Source organism: Urocitellus parryii, chromosome 5 (assembly GCF_045843805.1).
Source record: "Urocitellus parryii isolate mUroPar1 chromosome 5, mUroPar1.hap1, whole genome shotgun sequence".
NCBI lineage: Eukaryota > Metazoa > Chordata > Mammalia > Rodentia > Sciuridae > Urocitellus > Urocitellus parryii.
In genome coordinates this window covers 90,709,320-90,731,064 of record NC_135535.1, presented here as the reverse complement: position 1 = coordinate 90,731,064, position 21,745 = coordinate 90,709,320, and the positions used below count along the sequence as shown (strand labels likewise).

Genomic DNA, 21,745 nt, shown 5'->3' with positions numbered 1-21,745 from the left:
TAGCTTTTTTTGTTTTGTTTTGTTTTTGTTTTCGTTTTGGTTTTCTTAGAAGCAGGCCACACTGTTTTAGTAAAGGTAAACTCATATGAAATCTTTAATCTGCTATGTGTTTCATCTCCTATGAGGTTCCATCTCCATCCAAGGGGCCCTTCAGGAGACAGATCTTAAGTAATCATTTACATTTTCTTTGGTGATCTTGATTAAAAATTCCTAATGGTCAGTGTTTGGTTATCAGTAGATTAGGCTGAAATTGGAGCATAGGTGAGAGTGAAGTGAGGAGGAAGGTTGTGAATGAAAGGACTTTATCTTGGCACAAGAAGCCACAGGAGCTTCGTGTTTGCACAGTTCCTCTTGCTTCTTATCTCACAGAGTGAAACGGCCCAGGGGATATTATGCATGTGGGTTTGTATCTCAGCTGAGGATCCCTGATCTTAGCAAACACCTCTTTTCTAAGGTGTTGCAAGTAAACCCCTAAAACAATAGTCCATTCAGACAGACGATTCTGAAATGACTTCTCAGTAGTGCAGAGTGTTTATTATTCATAGTTTGGGCTCAGAAGTTCTTAGGATGAGATATCAGAAGCTTGGCAGATCTTCAAATTGCTTTCTTACTGAAGGTGAAGAGAGATGCTAGGGAGGTAAGGTTTGGGAAAGAAAGAAGTGTGACTGGATTCTTATTCAAAGCACAAGATGTTCTGCACTTGTACTTTCGTAACTGACAGGGATGGTTGTTCTGGCTTTTAGCCCTGACCTGCTCCCTTTGGCTACCTTCTGTCAAGGACAGAGGAACTGCTACAAAAGCAGTTGCTACTGATCCCTCCTCTCCCCACTGCTGTGATCTCCTGCTGACATCTTCATCTCAGAAACACCACTTTGGAGCTGGACCAGGGTCTGCCTTGCTTGTCTCTCTTGTTGGATCATCTGACTTGACTTGACCCTGAAGGGTCACACTTGGTAGCTGCAGAGCACACAAAGACTGAGAACCTCACGCTTTCTGAAACACTTCAAAGCCTCAATTCCCTATTAGCAAAGCTAGGTCAAAAAAACATGCCCGGGCCTATTAGGGTTTGCTTTAGAGAGCCAGGTGTCCAGATCCTGTGGTTAGAGATGAATCACCCTGCCTGACTGTGAAGTTTTGACAATGGCACAAATACCACCTCTTCTAGTTAACATATGTTTAAAGCTATTTGCAGTTCATTGTTACTTGAGCCAACCAGTTTAGATCTGAGTTTTGAAAGAAACTGAATCATGAATTTTGACTATTTCCAGTTGTATAAGTGCCACTGTAAGTCTTGCTGCTTGAATGCATAGTAGGTCAGTAATTCCTTAATTTCCCTGGTTAGTTTAATGTTGCTTCATTTTGTAAATTTCTGGGTGCATGTTTCTGTGACAAGTGATCTATAATGGCTATAGGAAATTCTAATGCATGAAGATTTATATATGGTGGGCAAGGAAAAGCTTAGTATGGCTGGTTTTGGTGGTACATGCCTGTGATCCCAGAGATTTGGGAGGCGAATGCAGGAGGATTGCAAGTTTGAGGCCAGCCTCAGCAATTTATCAAGGCCCTAGGCAACTCAGTGAGACCCTGTTTCAAAGTGGAAAAAAAAAAAAGCTTAGTGTACATGTGAAAATGAGTGGGTATTAGTTCTATTTTATAGAAAAATCCAGTCTTTAACATAGCTGTATAACTTGACATTGTTGGGAGATTATAATCATTGCATGAGAGAATTGAGTTTTGAATGCAGCTTCACCTAAGTAAAAAACCTTATGTGAAACCATTGTGTTGAAGCAGCTGCCCTTGAACACTAAGGCTGCTTCTGTGAGCCAGACTCTGATGGTAGTAATGGTAGTGTTTGAGCTACTACCAATACTACCATTTTAGAAAATGATACTTTTCACAAAACTTAGGAGAGCTGGGCATAGTGGGGCATACCTGTAATCCTTCAAACTCTGGAGGCCGAGCTGGGCGGATTCTGCAATTTAACAAGGTCCTCAGCAACTTAGACACTGTCTCAAAATGGGCAGGTGGGGGGGAAGGGCCGGGCATGGTGGCACACATCTGTAATCCCAGTAATTTGGGAGACTCAGGCAGAAGGTTTGCAAGTTTGAGAGCAACCTCAGCAACTTAGTTAGACCCTAAGGACTTAGCAAGACCCTGTCTCAAAATAAAACATAAAAAAAGGACTGGGGGCGGGGCTGGGGATGTGGCTCAAACGGTAGCGCGCTCACCTGGCATGCTCGGGGCGCTGGGTTCCATCCTCAGCACCACATAAAAATAAAATAAAGATGCTGTTTCCACCGAAAGCTAAAAAATAAATATTTTAAAAAATTCTCTCTCTCTTTCTCTCTTTAAAAAAAAAAAAAAGACTGGGATGTGGCTCACAGGTTGAGTGACCTGGATTTAATCCCTGGTACCAATAAATAACTAAAATAAATAAAAATAAAATTTTAAATAAATAAATAAAGGGCTAGGGATATAGTTCAGTGATAAAGTGCTCTTTGGTTCAATCTCCAAAACCAAAGGAAAACAAAAAAACAAGCAACAACAACTTCAAGTTAAGCCAGGCATGGTGGTATATACCTATAATTCCAGCTCCAGAGGCTGAGGCAGGAGGATTGCAAGTTTAAGGACAGCCTTGGAAATTTAGCAAGATCCTGTTCAAAATAAAGTGAAAAGGGCTGGGGATGTAGTTCAGTGGTAGAGCACTTGCCTACCATGATCAAGGCTCTGGGTTAAATCCACAGAACAAAACCAAAGCAAACCACAAAAACTCAAGTTAGTGAATTTTTTTTTAAACCAAGAATATAAATATGTGTGAGATACTGAGTAGGCTTTTTAGAAACTATAATTTCTATAAACTTGGTTCTAGCAAATAAAAAAATAAAAAACTGCCCAGGTGAGGAGCTTCTTTGCCTTGAAGATTCTCAGGCTAAATCAACAGACTCCTGAAGGGTTGATCCTCTGACTAGTAAAATTGTGTAATTGCCCTTAAGGTATGATATGGGAAGTATTTTGAATATATACATGCACACACACACACTCGCACATACACCAAGCCTGCAAGACTTTTTAATCTTTTCTGAAATTTTACAAATAGAGATTCATTCCTTTGAGATGTAATAGCTTTTTAGATGTCATAAGTAATCCATTAAAGCTCAAGTCTTTGACTACATCTCTGTAGGCAGGAATGCCTCAAAGCTCTGTGACACCTGAGGGCGGAGATTGGCAGCTGGCTGAGAGCACTTTGAGATGGAGAGGCCCTGCTCAGTGTAAGGGAGTCTGCTTCCCAGCTTGGAATTCTAGCCCTGCTCTTTCTATGTCTTCCATAAGCTCTGAATTTGTTTAGATTTTACTAGGAAACATATTGTTTGCTTTTCACGTTTGTTTCCATAGTGCCATGTAAAGGCTCCCTAGCTTTGTTGAAAACGTCTTAGTTTCAGGCATATGCACAGGCACTTTTTGTCCCCAACCCAACAATTAATGTAAGAGTAGAGATGATCTCTTGGACTTCAGAGTCTAAATCAGAGCTCAGAAAAAATGAGTTTTAAATCCTTTCCCGGATCACAACTTCATTAGTAATGTAGTGAGGAAACTAGGTAATTTGGTGAATGATGTCTGGTTAATCAGTGGCACAGTCAAGGATTTCTGTCTCTAAATCCAGCACTCAGTTCCATACCCAAGTGACTCTCTCTCTGTTTTGGTTTGTTAAAAAGAAGAAAAAAAAAAAAAAACACATCAGGGCCCAGAAGACAAACTTTTCCTATTCTATAATTCATCTTAGCTTGTGCCTAACTGTGTAATGAAAACCAAACCTTTACTTCCTTTGTGGATAACTGACTTTTTCTGGGTCTCTGAAGGGATGGTATTCTAATGGCCTGAAACGTTGCTTGTCTTACAATCTATCCTTTCTCCAACCAGTAGGATGGGGCAGCATTCTGTCAGGAATATGAACATTCTTGTCCAGCTTATTCTTTTGAGGGAATACTGTTCTTTATTGATTAAAGCCACTTCAGAGCAACACCTTGCAAATGACAGTGGTGAGACCCAGGGCTTAAATGTGCCATTGTTATTGTGTCTGACTCTTATGGTCCTCAAGACAGAACTATGAAGTTATCCTCTGTTTCATCTGACATCAGTCACTTTTGCAAACACTTGATGTTCTCTTAAGGAGAGCAATAGTTGAACACACATGAATTTTGTTGCAGCAGTAATTGTGCTGCAAAATTATTACTGCAACATAATTGCTGGTACAGTTTGTGTTTATAGTATACTTCTGTTCTTCCCATGAGTGTGCTATCAAGTTCATTCGCAGCAGTGATTTAGGGTACCCATTCCTCCCTTTCTTCTCTGCTGTCACTTTCATTACCCTTGTTGAGTCTAAGCTGAGGCTGGAGTCCTACTGCTTAATGTCTTTCTGCAAATGGATCTCTGACTACATTTCACAGTGAAATTTCACAGTAAAATTGAATCTGAGGGTTATGTAGGTCTGTCTAATCGATAGCTGCTCTTGGCTCCTACTATCAAAATGAGCATTTAAAAAATTGGTCTAGTATATGATGAGAACAAAAGATTGCTATCCAGCTGAGAGTTCAGTCAGCCTTAAAAACATACTTTACTTGCAAAAATAGTTTCCATTTGAGAAACAGAAAGCACCAGAGCGCTTTGGGTCACATGTTAATTTTGTGTTAAAAGATCAATCTTCACACTCTCTGATTTTATGGAGGCCCCAGCAAATCCCATCTCCATGACTGTGGTTTGAATTCCAGGAAAATTTGCATGCCCTTTCTGTTTTCCTGCTTTTTCATGGATGTATTTGAAAATCATGTGGTCTAAATGTTTAATTCTGGGAGAACCAAAGTGATAAAGAGCTGGGATTGCTTTATATCCTACCATCTGTTTTACCATTTGTCTTCTGTAATGAGAACATTAAATTGAGCTTCCCCACCTATTTCTCTTTAAGACTCTGATTTAGTGCATTCCAGGAAGAGATGAACCATATGCAGGTGTTTCTGGCCAGTAATGTTTAGTTGCCTTAAAAAACAAAACAAAACAATGGTCTTCTGTTGAGTATTAAGTTATTCAGGAGGACAATTCATTTCAGTGATCTTAATTCCTAATTTGTGTACAAACTCTTTAGTAAATAAAGCATTTGCAATGATACTCTGTGGTGAAACAAAGTTATCTATTGCATAGACACGATCACATTTGGATGGGATTTCCCTGTGTTTTTTGTTTGATTATCAAATTTAATATCTTAAGAATATTTTAGAAGGGAAAGAAAGATGTTCATTTAGGTTTTAAGAATATTTCCAAAGGGCAAGCTGAGAAAAATCTGATTTATAAGCCTTTTCGTTCTGATTTTTAAGCCTTTTCGCTAAGAACACACAGCAGGCAATGAGTTTTAACTCTAGGCATGCAAACCAAGAGAAGACAGCTGCTAGATGCTACAAAATAGTTAAATTCTCCATCTGGCTTGCAATATGGGTGAAGATTTGCTGCAAATCTGGATTGAATACCATGCCCCAGTTAGTTTACAAATATGGCTGGTCCTTTTTGTTATAGAACATGGAAGTATAGTCCTAAGCACCAAGGAATTAAACTCTCAAATGTTCAGCAAAAATGAGGTAAAAAAAAAAAAGCAATACAATTTAAACAGCACCTCTCCCCCACCGCCCTAGTAAATTTCTAAAAATGATCATTATTTTTGTTGCATCCTTGAAAATCTGGAAAAGAATAGAAACATCTTTGATTTAGTTTAAGTTTAGGATGACAGGGAAATGAAAAGAAACTTATTTGTTAGAATTGAAAATGGCCTAATAAATAAAGATTAACATTTAAGTCAAGTTAGTATTCATTCCAATGTTGAGGAAATCACTATTTTTTAACAAAGCAGCCCATATTTTTATAATTTGCCATTAGTATATGGCAACTCCTATAATTCTTGTATCAGATCTTATAAAATCCTATATAGATTGCATGTTGTCAGATTTTTACTTTCACATCCAAATAAAATCATGATATCATTGAATGTTTATACATTTAAAATAATGTATTGATGGAATCTCTTGGTTGCTGAGGTGATGCTGGCAGTCTAAATTGAAATTTCTCCACACACTCTCCAAAACTCAATATAGATGAATGACCAAAAAACCTACACAAATCTCATGTGTATGTTATTCAAAGACAAAAGGAACTCAAACACGCAATTACTTGAGAATATAAAAATGAACACCCATTTCCAGCAGAGTTTTCTCTGAGGATCCTTTGAAGGACTTGGGGTTGAGGGAAGGGTCTCTAACCCTGTCAGAAGATAGGAGAGGAAAGAGATAAAATTGCTTCCAGAAATAGAAAGTCCACCGTATTAGCTATGTGTTGTTGTGACTAAAATACCTGACATAAACAACCAAAAGGAGGAAATATTTATTTTGGCTTATAGTTTCAGTCTCTGGTTGGCTGGCTTCAAGGTAGAAACATCATGTCAGAGGGGTATGCAGAGGAAAGCTGTTGAGTCCACGGATGCCAGGAAGAGAAAGAGAGATAAAGGGGCTAGGGACAAAGGGCATGCCCCAGTGACCTGCTGCCTTCAACCAGGTCCCACTGCCTACATTTCCACAGTCTCCCTGTAGTCCATTCAGCTATCAATAGATTAATTAAAGAAATAAAAGGAAGATAAAATATTAAGTATAAAAAATAAGGACTAAATTACAATAAACTTAAGTTACTTGAATGAAAATTTGAAAATGACATGGAGGAAAAGCAAGCAAGAGAGTAAAAATAAAATAATAAAAAAAAAGACATAAAAATGGTTAGTATGAGTGATTGAAATGGAAGATAAACAACAAAAATTCATTTTAGGTATCATTGGAGACCAGAAGAAAAAAGCCAAAAGAATGGAACATAACTACTATTTAAAACCATACTTCCAGAAAACTTTCTGGAAACAAAAGAAGAACATTCTAGGTCAGTATTTTGAAAGTATGTATGAGGTACCTGGAAATATTAACCTGGGACAATGAACTCTGAGGCTCATCCCAGGTAAATAATTCATCTCAAGATAGAGACAAAAATCTTCATGGCTTTCAGGCAAAGATGTTAAAGGACAAGAGAATTTTACTGGCATTGAATTTCTCAAAAGCAATGGAGGAAACAGAAAACAAGGCAATTAAACAGAATTTCTTCCCTCCCCCGGCCCCCCTCCCCCACTTTTTGTCAGTGCTGTGGATCAAACCTAGGTCCTTACGCATGCTAGGCAAGTATTTATCACTGAGCTACACTCCCAGTCCCAAACAGCACTTAAAGAAAACCAAGGAAATAAAATGAATCAACTTTATCCAGCTAAGCTCTCCTTTAGCTACCGAGGCTGTAGGAAAGCAATTTTAAACATGACAGTAATGAAAGAATACTAATGAGCTTCTCTTGAAGAGTCCACTAGAGGATGATTTTCTTCCAGTCCAAATGTGACTAGAAAAGTTTTGACAGAAGGACTAAGGGCAAAATATCAATAAATTAGAAAAAAGAGAAGGATGTGAATCTGGAAGTATAAAATGTAAAGATATTTTGATGACAAAGAAATAAATTAATTTAATTTTAAATTGGAGAAGAGAGAGAAAGAAAAATAGAAATAAGTCAATTGAGTGTGATATAGGCAATAGGTAATAGTCAAAGAAGCCATCAGGAACTGACAAACCAGATAGTAAAAGTAAGTTAAATACCTTTATCCTTATGCTGTTTGAGAGAACTACATGCCTGGAGATATATTAAGTATTCTCTTTTCCTTAGGAAAATACAATATGTCTTTTCAACTTCAAAAATTTATTTAAAAATATGCACAACAGGTAAATACTAGAATAAAATAGAAACTTTTTAAATAGTAAAATAAATTTTAAAAAATAACGCAATGAAGTAAACAAAAGAAACACAAGAAACAGTAATTATTATGTACATAGTGGCTATGCACAAAAAATATGTCAGAAAAAGGGACTATTCCTATCTCATATTAAGTATATTATAAAGCCTCTAAAATTAAAATGATGCAGAGCCAGAGCATGAGCTGACAGATCAATGGAATAGAATAAAAAGGTCCATAAATAGACAAAAGCACATGTGGTGTCTTAAAATGAGGTCAAATAAGGGCTTTTATTAAATGGTGCCTGGTAAACCAAATTGCATTTGGAGAAAGAAAAAAGTATAACTTTACCCATATGAGAAAAAAAAAAAACTTAAACTGAATCAGACATTAAAAAAAAAACAAAAAACCATGTAGGATAAAGACAGAAATAAAGGGCTGGGGATGTGGCTCAGTGATAGAGCACTTGCCTAATGTTTGGAAGGCCCTGGATTAATGGCCAGTACCGGAAGGAACAACAACAACAAAATCCTACAGAAATAAAACCAAATGAGTACCAGAAGAAAACCTGCAGGGAGTTATCTGTAATCTGGACCTAAAATCCAATGTAATAAAAGAAATGATTGATAAATGTGATCACATTAAAAAACCCTTTTATATGGCAGAAACCATAGTAAAGAAAAGCCAGAAGGCAAATGATTATCTGAAAGAAAATATTTGCAACTGATATCCCTAAGATATAAAGATATCTCAAAATACAAGGAAAAATCCCCCTAAAATTCTAAGGAAAAATTTGGTGAAAGACATGAAATGGTAATTCACAAAACGAAACCAAAAAGCAAAACCCACAAAATGTATGAAAGTGAGTATTAAACATGTGAAAAGATGATTAACTTAGCTCCAATAAGAGAAATGCCCAGGAATGGTGGCTCATGTCTATAATCTCAACTACTCATGAGTCTAAGGCAGGAGGATTAAAAGTTCAAAGATGGCCCAGGCAATTTAGCAAGACCCTGTCTCAAAACAGAAAAATAAAAAAGGGCAGGGATGTAACTTGTGGTAGAATACCCTTAGTTTCAAACCCCAGTACCGCCACACACACACACACACAAAAAAAAAAAAAAAAAAAAAAGAGGGAGAAAGGGAAGGAGGTGGAGGGTGGGGGAGGGCAGGGGATGGAGAGAGATGAAGGGAATCAGATTTTTTTTTTTTATCATTGGAGAAAAGAATAAATGAAAGGTGCATGGCTTTGGAAGACTCTATGGTGTTGGATTGGAATTGGAGCTATCAGTGTGAACTAAGTTTAGACACATTCATAAACACACACATTTCTTAGTTAGCTCTGTATGTTGAGATGGTCTATACTGTTCTCCCCTGAAAGGAATGTAGGCTCGGAGAAGGTGGAAGAAAGCGGCGTCAGAGACTGGGGCTGGGGCTCCTGGCGGCCTTCGGCCCTGGAGATTGGCCTGCGGGCCGTCTCGCCTCGGAGCGCTGCATCTGTCCTCTCTCAGCACCTCCGCAGAGCGGAGTTGGGCGGCGGGGCTGGAGCCCTGCCCTCCCTGTTCGATGGCCCAGAGCGCTGGAGCGGACAATTAATAAGTTACCATGAGTCTGTTAAATTGTGAAAACAGCTGTGGATCCAGCCAGTCTGAAAGTAACTGTTGTGCTGCCATGGCCACCTCCTGCAGCACTGCAATCAAAGATGACGGTGTGAGTGGAAGTGCCAGCACAGGAAATCTCTCCAGCTCTTTTGTGGAAGAGATCCAGGGATACGACGTAGAGTTTGACCCACCTCTGGAAAGCAAGTATGAATGCCCTATCTGCCTGATGGCCTTACGGGAAGCAGTGCAAACACCATGTGGCCATAGGTTCTGCAAAGCCTGCATCATCAAATCCATAAGGGATGCAGGTCACAAATGTCCAGTTGACAATGAAATACTGCTGGAAAATCAACTCTTTCCTGACAATTTTGCAAAATGAGAGATTCTTTCTCTTACGGATCATCAAGCACATTGTGAGTTTGCTCTTATGAATTGTCCACAATGCCAGCGTGCCTTCCAAAAATGCCAATTTAATATTCACATCCTTAAGGATTGTCCGAGGAGACAGGTTTCTTGTGTAAACTGTGCTGTATCCATGGCATTTGAAGACAAAGAGATACATGACCAGAACTGTCCTTTGGCAAATGTCATCTGTGAATACTGCAATACCGTGCTCATCAGAGAACAGATGCCTAATCATTATGATCTAGACTGTCCAACGGCCCCAATCCCATGTTCTTTCAGTACTTTCGGTTGCCATGAAAAGATGCAAAGGGATCAATCACTTGGCTCGCCACCTGCAAGAGAATACCCAGTTACACATGAGAATGTTGGCCCAGGCTGTTCATAGTTTAAATCTTGCTTTCGATGCTGCCTCTCCATCCCAGATGCCTTCTGGGTATCGCCCAGAAATTGAAAATTTCCAGGAAATCATTCAACAGTTAGAGGGTCACCTTGTAAGACAGGACCATCAAATCTGGGAGCTGACTGCTAAAATGGAAACTCAGAGTATGTATGTAAGTGATCTCAAACGGACTATTAGAACCCTTGAAGACAAAGTTGCTGAAATTGAAGCACAACAGTGCAATGGGATTTATATTTGGAAGATTGGTAACTTTGGGATGCACTTGAAATCGCAAGAAGAGGAGAAACCTGTGGTCATTCATAGTCCTGGATTCTACACAGGCAAACCTGGATATAAATTGTGTATGCTCCTGCATCTTCAATTACCAACTGCTCAGCGGTGTGCAAACTACATCTCACTCTTTGTCCACACAATGCAAGGAGAGTATGATAGCCACCTGCCTTGGCCCTTCCAAGGTACAATACGCCTTACAATTCTGGATCAGTCTGAAGCACCTATAAGGCAAAACCATGAAGAAATAATGGATGCCAAACCAAAGCTGCTTGCCTTCCAGCGGCCCACAATCGCCAGGAACCCGAAAGGTTTTGGCTATGTAACTTTTATGCACCTGGAAGCCCTAAGACAGAGAACCTTCATTAAGGATGATACGTTATTAGTGCGTTGTGAAGTCTCTACCCGCTTTGACATGGGTGGGCTTCGGAAGGAGGGTTTTCAGCCACGAAGTACAGATGCAGGGGTGTAGCATCCCCCTCATTTGTTTAAAACAACAAACTGTATGGAAAAAGCAGTGCCTTCCCTTGCCTTGTTCTCAATAATATGCAAACAAAAACGCAGCAGGAAAGATGTAATACCCACCAGTGAATGTTTTTAGAGAGGTTGCTTCTCACTTTTTCCTGTTACAAATATCTGAGGCAGTTTTTTTTTTTTTTAAGGGATCTACACCTTCCATGCTTTTTCAGAAATGTTATATCTAAAGTGCCTGTGGCATGCAGCAGCTGTTTTGTCAATGAGTATACCTCTTTGTTGTACTTTCATGGGCATTTACTCCAGTGTCTTATTGTCACCAAGCCCAGAGTTGAGTGTGGAAGCTCAAACCTTTTAATAATAATGAACTTTACTTTAAAACTTCAGCTTATTTTTATATTATTGTATATAATATATTAAATGTGAGAATCACTACTACCTTGTGCTAGTTCCAGTATGAAGAGTTGTTGCACTAGTGTGAAGTTCTCATTCTCATTTCAGAGGATTTGAAGCATAATCCCTGGAAAGCTTAAGTTCTCATGTTAACTAAGGATATTCAGGAACTAGTTTAACCCTGAATATAACCTTAATTTTTTAGTATAAATATGTCATCTGTTGAATAAAACCTGTTGAAGTATTAAAAAAGAATGTAGGCTCCTTGGGAAAAGAAAATTACTGATTCCAGGCTGGAGTAGGGAAGTACAAGGTGAACTGGAATATATTGTCATGCCAGAAAGTACGAAGGTGTCCAGAGAATGGTGGAAACAAATCATGGAGTCCAGCCTGAGTGACTCTTATCAGTTAAAAGTGGGACATAGGGATTAAAAGTAACAATTATAAATGTAAATACCATTAAATAAGACAAGACTGTGAATGACACTGATATAAATACATAAGTGTAAATGAAGGAAAGGTTTTCCTTATAATATATTGTCAACTAATAAATGAAAAAAGATGGCGATCATCATTGTGATAATTGGTTCAGACAAGAATCTTCCGTGCATACTAAGAGTAAAGATGAATGTTTGATGCGGTATTGGCTATTTAACATGGTCTCAAAGTATATTTTAAAAAATTATTTATCACAAAGGGCAAAGTAGTCTTCTTTTTAAATATTTATTTTTTAGTTGTAGTTGGACACAATACCTTTATTTCATTTATTTTTATGTGGTGCTGAGGATCGAACCCAGGGCCTTGCACATGCTAGGCGAACACTCTACCGCTGAGCTACAACCCCATCCCCCAAAGTAGTATTCTTATGATGAAAAAATCTGGGAAACATCACCCTGATCAGTTAACATCACCAGTCTTGGGACAAATAGTGCCTCCAGTTATGATGTCATGAGAAAGACCAACATGGTCTTGAGGGTAGCTAGGATTACAGGTGTGCATCATTGTGCCCGGCTTTCGTAGTCCCTCCTTGTCTCTCATGACCTTCACATTTTTGCATGTAAGTGATTATGTAGAGTGTCCCATGATTTTCTCTCTCTGACCTTGGCTTATCACAGGGTTTACTCATGATTAGATTTGGTACGCACTTATTGTAAGAGTACAACAGATATAGTGTTGGGCCAGTTTAAAAGTCCTGAGGTTATGAAAGACAAATCTTTGTTCTGAAAACACTAGGACTGGGGTTGTGGCTCAGTGGTAGAGTGCTCGCCTAGCACATGCGAGGCCCTGGGTTCGATCCTCAGCACCACAAAAAAGTAAATAAATAAAACAAAGGTATTGTGTCCATGTACAACTAAAGAAAAAAAATTTAAAAAAACCCACTATACTCTCTAAAGTGTCCAGGGGCAAAGGGACATGGTTTTTAAACTTATTCTCAAGTGATTCATGAAATACATGCTCCCCACCACCACACACAGAGAAAGCTCGGGAAGCCACATCAGGACTTTCTGCACTATATAATTCAGAATTTCTGTTGTGTTTTACTTGTTATTTTGTTTTCTTCACATCATAAGCAGAATGTATGTTGACCCAACTCAAACAAATTTTACTTTAATAAATAAGTTTTAATTTATTGACCCTGTTTCCCCTTACCCCTGGCAAATACTGATGTTTCATACTGTCTTCAGGTTTGTCTTTTCTTAAATGTCATATAGTTGAAATCATACAGTATAAGCCCTTTCAGATTTGCTTCTTTCATTCAGTAATATGCATTTATGGCTCCTCCATGTTTTTTCATGGCCTAATAATTAATTTCATGTTAGCATTGAATAATATTCCATTTTCTTTAGGTACCACAGTTTATTACCAATTTACCTACTGAAAGGCATATTGGTGGCTTCTGTGATTTGGCAAATATGCATAAAGTTGCTATAAAATATAAAATATAAAAATGCAAGTGCAGGCTTTGTGTGGATATACATTTTTCAATTCATTTGGATAAATACCAAGGACTGTGATTGTTAGATTCTGTGGTAAAAGTATATTTAGTTTTGCCAAACTGTTTTCCAATGTGTCTGTACCATTTTGCACTCCCACCAGCAATGAATGAGGGTTCCTGTTGCTTCACATTCTCACCTGCATATTATTTTTGGTTATTCTAATAGAAGGTGTGGAGGTATCTCATTATTTCAATTTATATTTTGTAAACACCTTTTCACCATATGCCTATTTGCCATCTCTATGTCTTTTTTGATAAGGTATCTGTTTAGGTCTTTGGCCCATTTTTAAATTGTGTTATTCATTTTTTTTTAGCATTGAGTTTAAGGGTTCTCTCTGTCTCTTTTTAGGGTCTGGCTTTGTTGCTTAGGCTAGTGTTGAATTCCTGGCCTCAAGCAATTCTCCTGCCTCCTAAGTGGCTGGGACTACAGGTGCTCACCACTTTGCCTGACTAAGGATTCTTTGTATATTTTGGATAATAGTCTTTTATTAGATATGTAGTTTGCAAATTTTATTTCCCCATCTGTAGCTTATATTCTCATCCTCTTGAGAATTTATGCTTTTTATCAAATCAAAATGCAAAGAGGCAAACTTGGTCAGATACATAGTTTATTGTCAGATATAATCAACCCAATTCCTTGAGGAGAAACATAAGAGCTCTGGCTTTTAAGAACATAAAGGCATTTATCCCAAGGTTCTCAATAAAAGGGTTTTACATAACGTAATGAAAAAGTTATTTACTGCAGGCTTCTCTCTCCTATTCACTATAAAATGATCCCACCTTTAATTTGAAGAGGCCTGAGAGCACTGATCACTGTGTGTTAAGATTATAAAGCAGGAGCCAGATTTGGTGGAGCACGCCTGTAATCCCAGCAATTTGGGAGGCTGAGGCAGGAGGATTGCACGTTCAAATTGCCTTGGTAATTTAGCGAAGCCCTAAGCAACTTAGCAAGACCCTGTTTCAAAATTTTAAAAAAAGAATGAGCTGGGAATGTGGTTCAGTGGTTAAGTGTCCCTTAGTTAAATACCCAGTATACTGCCCCCTCCCCAAAGATTATGAAGCAGGAAGCTATTTCTAGAAATAGAATGTATATAAGAAATATAAATTGATTTTTGCAAACCTGAAATATGAACATGGAAGGAGTTTTTGCTAGAGATGCCCAGAAATTAACGGATAATTAGGATGCTGAGATAGTGCCTGAGGATCCTTAATTGTAGCAGTAAATGTTATACACCTGTCAAAAAGAGATCCCAGAGTGCAGCAATGACAGGCAGGTGTCCTCAATACAAACTGAGCAGAGGCAATGGCAACTGGTTCTGAAAGTTAGACTATCTCACTGGTAATACTCAGATCACAGATTCACACAACCGAGCAAGCCATGCCAGGACTACTTTGGTAGCTCCAAAGAAAATTTCCTCTGCAAGTTCCATTTGGAATCTTGTAATCACCTACATCTCTACTTGCCAAACTTTCAGCAACCAAGAGGTATTCTACAGCCACAGAGTTCTTCTCTCAAGCTCAACAGTATAGCTTCTCCCTTTTCTTGCTCTCTGTACCTCTGTTCTTTATCTCTACTCCTTCCTTCCCTTCTTCTTCCCTCTATTCCTCCCCCCGTCTCTGTCCTGCTATTCTCTTCCCCACCTCTTTTTTTAAAAATTCTTTTTTTCTAGTTGTAGATGGACACAATATCTTTATTTATTTTTATGTGGTCTGAGGATAGAATCCGGGCCTCCTACGTGACAAGCAAGCACTCTACCACCGAGCTACAAACCCAGCCCTCCCCTACCTCTTTTTCGTCCATGTATTATATATAACTACTGGGAGCAAAAGGAAAAGAAGTAGTGCTCGTTAAAAAGCTATTTAAAAAAAATCTCTGCCTCTGAGTTTTCTCACCTGCTTTTCCACCTGGTGTTGAGCTAAAGTTAATAAATTGGACTTCTGTTCACAATCACTGCATGAAATAATATAGCTCCCCCCAAACTTCATATTAAATACAACTTTCAATTGTGCAGAGGGATATCTAAATGATTTTTAAATATAGACCGATGACATGACATTGATGAGCATCGCAGGTACCTTTTAATGCATGACTTCCTTGCCTGGGTCAGCACGGGGTGGGCATCTGCAGGGCGAGGGCGGTTTCCATAAGAAAAGGGACAGGAGGCTGTGCCCTGGCAATGTGGGAGGCGTGTAGGTATTATTTAGGGATTTAGGAAGTTTGAAACACTCCCTGAGGTGGCTGTAATTACATGGGGCTAACGAGAAATGATTAGGAGAAAGGAAGAAAGTGGTTAGGCGCCGGAGAAATGGCAGTTATATCTGTCAAGGTGAAACTTTAGAAAGGTCAGCTGTTCTTGGAATTGGTCATAGAAATGAGTTCATCGAGGAGTTTCCATAGAGGTGAAACAAAGCTGGTGTCCACTTCCACTGTGTTGAATCAGTAACTTCTGTGCTATATTTTGTGCCTTTTTTGGAAAGAAGGGACATTTGGGTCATAGGTTCACTTTTCATTTTGTTCTTCCAGCAACTGGATCTCTGAAGGCAGCTGTGTTTAGGGCATGCTGGGTGAACTTCTCTGAAGAGAAGGATGGACCTTTGAGTGAGAGGCCTCAGTACAGTCCACAGTCCTGGTACAGGACACCAGGATAACCCCCTCACACATTCCCCTCTTTTACCAGCAGGCTGATGCTTTGTGGATGCCGCCTCTCTGATCTCACTGGAGTCTACTCTCTCCTTCCTTCCTACAGGCCTGTTCAGCTTTGGGCAGTGCAGGGAAGAAATAGATAACCTCTGAACACTGGTTGTTTAAGCAAGAAGGCTGTAGAGGTGTTTGCATCTGATAACTAGCAGAGGGGCTGTGCCATCCATCCACACTGCGACTTGTAGTAATATTACTATGAAATCAGGGACTCATAAATAACTGCTAGCATCCAAAGCCTTGGCATGGGGCCTTGGGTAGTAAGTAGTCTGTGGGCCAATAAATGGTGTCTTAGCCATGGAGATATCTTCCCATCATAGTCACTGATGCAGTGTTTTGATGTGTCTAAAAATAAAAACCCCTGGGCTTTGGTGCTCTATCATAATTAAGATCACCCACTACCTTATCGTTGAATCTGTAGGCAGCACATAAATTCAGAAAATATTTATTGGGTGTCCACCGTAAAGCCAACAAGCAACAGAGTCTGTTGCTGCCTAATCCCTTCCTCCAAATGCCGGCTTTCGGTCCCCTCCTCAATCCCAAGTTCCTGCCGGTGGTACAATCAGCACCTAGTCAGACATCACTTATATAATGAGATGGTGGTGATGGGAAAGGAGTGAACCTGGTTGCTTATAGGAGGAGCAGAGAGAATTTGTCTCATATGGGATTGATAGAACCAGATTGAAAACATACAATAGTGTGTCATACTCAGGATATGGAAACTGCTTAGTTGTATTGAATATTCTTTTGAAATAATATTTATTTTTCCAATACAATTTTCCTTAGTGGTTATTATATTTTGCTAGCAACGACAAAATGAGGGCAAATATCACATGGGTAACAGTATCCTGAGTTCCTTTCAAGGTGGGTAATCAGTTGATGATAAGGATTATTGACTTTATTGAAACCCTCCCCTTTTAGGAAGACCCCAATTTTCCCTCACTGGTAACCTCTTTAAGCAGAGAAAAGGTACGTCTCGTCTTGAAAAAAACGTGCGCATCATCTGTTCTCTTCCTTCAATCAGTTTGGAATGTGCCGACCTTGCCTCCGTCTGTTGAATCTTATGAAGTTTCTGCAGGGGTTTTTAAGGCCAGACAAGAAAATGCTCTGAAGGCAGATGAAAGGGCAGTCTGTGCAGGGAGCTCCAGCAAAAGCCAGAGGAAAAAATGCCTGTATCTCAGGGCCATCTTCTTCGTTGCTCTGGACAAGGCTCTGAGTAAGAGGGAAAGTCGGTGCTGCCTTCCAAATGCAGAGGCAGTTGAGATCCTGCTGGCATGGGCTCTGCTTAGTGTCCACCACTGTCCCCTGCCGCCCATGAGTTAAGAACCGGACAACTGTAAAGAACTGGAACTCTTCCCTCCACTTATCTTCTCAGATACCTCCATTTTGGGGAGATTTTGTCTTCCATCCAGAAATCAACTATTATGAATTTGTGCTTAGAAATAGTTGATTGATAGCCAATGCAAAATTTTAAAGATGGAAAATTGGCAGAAAGATAATGAAAATAAGTCGAACATTCCAAAGAAAACAAAAATGCCATTCAAAAAAAGAATTCAGTAATGCTGCATCTTTTTGGTGCTAATGAATGAGTCTACCTGGAGGAATAAGACCCTGCCCTTATGAGGCCTTTAGTCCAGAGAAGTGGTCACACCACCTATGAAAAACATGATAAGGGACAGAGACTAAGGATGCCGCTGGAAGACAGGACAGGCAGGAGCTAGCCTCTCTGAAGAAGATTGGAAAAGTGTCCCTTAGGGCGAGGCCATTCTTGACCCAGTGGAAGAGGGAAAAGGACATGGTAGTCAGAGGGATGGATGGACATGTGCTGTACCTGTGATCTTTCCTGGGAACAGAGGGGGCATTTGGGTGGCTAGAGGTTGATGGTGGAGGTGGGATGAGTGAGTACAGGATCTGCTGGGGTCAGATGTCACAGGGAGGCTGAAAGCATGGAGGTGGGGAGAGGGCTGTGGGACCATTCCTAACCCTTATGGCTACAGAGCTGGTGTGCAGGTGGCAAAGGCTACTTATAGATATATAAGTAAACTGTCAACAAAAACGCACATTAATTTATTCAGTGGGATGGAATTCCCCGGCCTTGGGATGAAAACCCTCACAGGTCCAGGACTCTTCTGTTTACTCCAGTGAATCCAGTGTTTGGTCACACACACACACTTGATTGGGTAACCTATTAATTTACACTTCATGAGTCTCCTTCACTGTGAGCCAAGGGTCCTGTGAGTTCTTCCCCCACTGCCGCTGCGCAGCCACGGGTCTGTGCAGGGCAGGCTGGTTTACGGAGGCTGTTCCATGGGGTTTTTCAGCCCCGCAGAGAAGGTAAGGGCTTTCCATGACTGGATGCTTTCGTCTCCGCAGGCCTGACGGACAGCTAGAGCTGGCTCTCTTCCTAGCAGCACTTTTGTGAATGACTTTGGTGATTCCCTGTGTGGCACCTTCTGCCCCCTTGAGGTGAATGGTGCCTTACTCTGGCATGATGACGCCCGCTGTCCCTCTGCCTCTGGTCCTTGCAGAGGCCCATTCCTCATAGACTCTCCCTGTGGGAAGTCTTTTCCTCTCCCAGGTGATCTTTTTGGTGGGAAATTGAAAATGTCCCCACACCTACCCTCTCTGGCCCTGGGCCCCAGGGATCCCAGGAGCTCCTTACACATCCTCACTCTGAGGGACTCTGGCTGGGCAGGTTCCTTCCAGCTGAGTGTAGCCCCTGTCCTGCTACCACAGGCTGCTCACACACGATGGAGCACAGATGACCCACAGGACGTTCAGGCTGTCTGAATGGTCCCTTGGAACCCCCCCCCCCCAACCCCTCCATTTGGGAGGAAGCATCTCACGGGGTGAACAGGGCTCCAAAGAAATCTCACAGATTTACTGTCCCTTGCCCCCAATTCCTTGTATATTCTTCAAGTGAGGGCCTCAGACTGGTGATGGGAGGACCAGAGGGGGCAGGAGTTTGGAAGCCAGTTCTGGGGCTTTGCATTTGTGGAGTTTGGATATGGTCACTGGGGATTTTTCTTTGAAGTTCTTTTTTTTTTTTTCTCCCCAACTGCTACTTTGGGATCTTTGTAGAAATGTTAATTTTAATGTCATGTTAAGTATATAATAATGGGTATGTGAAAAGCTGGCATGGATCTTTGTTGGGACAGGGGAGGAATGGCATAGGCAATTAAAATAATTAACATTGATTGAGAATATATAATGTCAGGTGCTATTCTAAGCCTGTTACAGGAAGTAATGCTCTAAGTTGTCATAACTCTATGAGGTTGGTATTGTTAGTTTTTCTATTTTGTAGCCAAGGAAATAAAGGTACAGAGAGGTGAACTAGCTTGCTCAAGATCATAGAGTGGGATGGCAGAGCTGGGCCTCGAGCAGAGCAGTCTGACCCCGCGGATTCCTCCTGGTTGCCATACTACATTGATCACTGCTAAGTGTCAAAATTTGTGCCAAATGCTTTACACAGATTCTTTCACTTGATACTTTTAATCATTCTATGAGGAATATGCTGTTAAAATTCCTATTTTGTAATGAAGAAACTGAATCTCAGAAAGCCTAATTAATTTGCTGAAGGTCATATAGCTCATGAGTGGTAGAGCTGGTCACCAGTCCAGGTGGGATTGATTCCCAAGGTTTGCTTTAGCTGCCGCACGGCTGGTTTCCTCAAGAGAATGCAGATGCGTGGTATTTCTGGGATCATGTAGAGGTGCAAACACTTGACCCAGACCACCTGAGTCCAAGTCCCGAGCACTCTCCAGCTGGGGGTGTTGGTGTCTGGAGAATGTTCTCTGGATTGCTCTGCTATGTGGCGCTCTCTCTGTGCCTCATTCAATGATATATATAAACCGTAATAATTATTCCTACTTTGTAGATCATGATGAAGATGAGGTAATGTGAGGAAAGCACTTAGAAGAACACCTAGTGCCTACTAAGGGCTTTTTCTATGCTAGCTTTATTGTTAGAGTCATGCAAGATAGAAACAAAATTCTTCTCTCAGCATGTGTTGGTTTCTAGACTATTAATAAACAGGAAGCGCAAATTCAAGTTGTGGGGATCATGTTCTCTTCTGTGTTCCCAGGGACTAACAACTTTTGTATGGAAGTAAAATGGCTTTTCGTCAAAGTATTAATAATTATTATGTCCCCCTATTTTTGAGGGCCTCATTTTAAAATATCTATCTTGTCACTTGATACAGTTTTAAGCAATTACATGGAATCCGAGACTTCAATTTTTCTTGAAAAGAGAAAATTTGAACTATCTTACTCGGATTAAAGGCTTGGCTGAGAAAAAGCGACATTTAAGGCCTGCCAGAGTCTTGCTGTAACTTCATCATATGGATCTAATCTATTCCTTTGACTTGTAAGGATTCATTTATTCAGAAACAGAGTGTTGAGTGCTTTCAAAGTTTCCACACAATTCTAGGTACTGGGGATACAGTAGGGAACAAAACAGAAAGCAGGGAGATATTTTGTGTTTTAGTAGGTGAGACAGACAATGAATGAGTGAGCAAAATATATTATAAATCAGGAGGAAATCAGAAAATAAAGAAAGAGCTGGGTGTGGCAGAGCATGTTGGTAGTCCCAGCTGTGAAGCTGGGGATTTGGAGACCAGCCTGGCCAGTGTTTTTCTTTTGGAAAAAAAAAATGCAGAAAAGTAAGGAAATGCTGGGGATTTTGTACTTTTGAAGAGATTTAGGTATGCTTATGTAATTATGATTTTGTTCTTTTAAAAACAGCCTTTGTATACACTCTACTGTCAGGCATAACTAAAACTTACAAATAAAAAAACAATTTAAAAGCAAACAAACAAAACAAAAGAACATTATGGTACTTTCTCCTCAATACTTCAATGGCTGGAGAACATTTTGTGATTATATTTTTCTCACCTCAGTCAGAGAAATCAATGGAAACCATTGAATGGCTGTAAAATGTTCTGGAACAACTGTTAAATAGAATCATGGGACCAGGGGAAGAGAGCTGGGGATGCTTTTATGTTGCAAACATGTTAAAAACAGGACATGGATACAATCTTTTTCAAGGATTTTCATAAAGCTGTTCCCTTTAACTATTTCTTAGTCCTCAAGTGATCATCCTTCCTTTTCTTCTTTAGCTGTTAGTATTCACACTAACTCCAATGAAGTAAACAATCTTTAATAAAGAAAGATTTTTACTTTGAAAAAAAAAAACCCCAGCCGTTGTCATTTAAAGATGGATACAGATGTATTATGGAAAATTATGCTGAGATATTACTGTGGAAAAAATATGAGATTCGCTTTACAAAGATCCAGAATTGGCGCGGGGGGGGGTGCATGAGGAAGAGGGTTACAACAGAAAAAGGAAGCTGTATTGAAGCTGTGTGATAGTTATGTGGGGGATTGTGAGCCTGTTTGCTCTACTTGTGTGTATTTGGTGTATGAAGACCCCATTCAATGATGTAGCCCTTTGCAGTTTAGGAAGTTCTTTACAGTGGACCGGGCGGGGCCCTATCTTATCCATCATTGCTTCCTCAGTGCCTAGCAGAGATTCTGGGCTCTCTGAGTGCTAAACATTCATTTTCTCATTTCTTTGCCCAGGCTAGACAGGGAAGGCATTTTTACTCCCATTTAATACAGACGAGGTACCAGTCTCGTTAGGAGTCTGATCACAGAACTGCTTG

General features: G+C 40.0%; 1 protein-coding gene and 1 pseudogene across 6 annotated transcripts in view; both read left to right on the top strand.

Moving 5' to 3' along the window:
* The window catches only part of Aebp2 (AE binding protein 2), a 219,602-nt gene that overhangs the window by 157,215 nt on the left and 40,642 nt on the right, over window positions 1-21,745 (top strand). The gene's annotated exons all lie outside the window — the stretch shown is intronic.
* On the top strand, window positions 9,452-11,010 carry LOC144255119 (TNF receptor-associated factor 6 pseudogene; annotated as a pseudogene).